Source organism: Microtus ochrogaster, chromosome 8, assembly GCF_000317375.1.
Source record: "Microtus ochrogaster isolate Prairie Vole_2 chromosome 8, MicOch1.0, whole genome shotgun sequence".
Classification (NCBI taxonomy): domain Eukaryota; kingdom Metazoa; phylum Chordata; class Mammalia; order Rodentia; family Cricetidae; genus Microtus; species Microtus ochrogaster.
Window position 1 is genome coordinate 42,084,882 of NC_022015.1, and position 1,284 is coordinate 42,086,165.

Sequence of the window (1,284 nt, forward strand, 5' to 3'; positions counted from 1 at the left end):
TTTTTTTTCTCTCTCTCCCCCTTCCCCTTCCCTTCCATAACCCACATAATAAACTCTATACTCACCCTGCATGATGAATCTGTCTGTCTCTCACCAGCCGTGGTCTCCCACTACAAAGGCATCATGGGACCACTGTCCGTCGTGGAACCGCTGCCCGTCGTGGAACCGCTGCCCGTCGTGGAACCGCTGCCCGTCGTGGAACCGCTGCCCCTCGTGGAACCCTTGCCCCTCGTGGAACCGCTGCCCCTCGTGGGACTGGCCTTCCTCCCTTATATCTTTAAAAAACAGTAATGCTAAGTACTCCATGCTGAGCGAGAATACCCCAAAGAAATGGGAATTCCCGCTGTTTTTCTGCCACTGAGGTAGGGGCGGAGCCTTGTCAGAAAGCCTAGCACATCAGGAATTTGTCCTTGGAATGTGAGCAAGGGCCTGAGGGACTGGTGGAGGTGAACCGCCTTTGTTCCAGCAATGACTGACTCCAGTCTTCAGTGTGTGCTCAGCTGAGGCCAAAGCTGGGATGAAACATTTCTTTGAGCATAGTTTTTATTGTTGATATTTCAGTCACCTGCTGAAGATTTTAAGTTGATTCATCAAGGGAAGAGGTGGGACATCACACCTAACATAGTGTGTACTTCGATTTCTAATTAGTCTTAATAATAAAAATCCAGAGTCAGATAGGGGGTAAAAGCTGAAAGATCAGAAAAGCAAGCAGCCAGCCACTAGAGAGTTCTTACCTTTACCAATGCTCAGACAAAATGGGCTAGATCCTGTCTCTATGAAACCTCAGACTGAATGGGTGATCCTGTCTCTAGGAATCCTCAGACTGCATCCCGAGCTCCTGTTTCCTCTTGCTTTGTATTCCTCTCTCTGTCCAGCCTATCACTTCCCATCGTCACCTCCCTAGTGCTGGGATTAAAGATGTGAGCCATCAACACTTGGCTCTGTTTCTCTTGTACACTGATTCAGTCTCCTATAACCCAAGGTAGCCTTGAAGTCACAGAGATCTGTCTGGCTCTGTCTCCCGAGTGCTGGGATTAAAGGTGTGTGCCACCATTGCCTGGCCTCTATGGCCAACTATTGTGGCTCCTCCACACTCTGAACTTCAGGCAAGCTTTGTTTGTTAAAACACAAACAAAATATCACCACAGTAGTGACTTCAACCAAAGCCATATGGCCTACTTTGTGGCTCAGGTCTGTAGCCCTAGCTACTTGGGTGAAATTTTCTTGTGTTGAAGCATGTCAAAGATCTTTGGACCAAGTGGCTGGAGAGAAGGCTCAGCTACT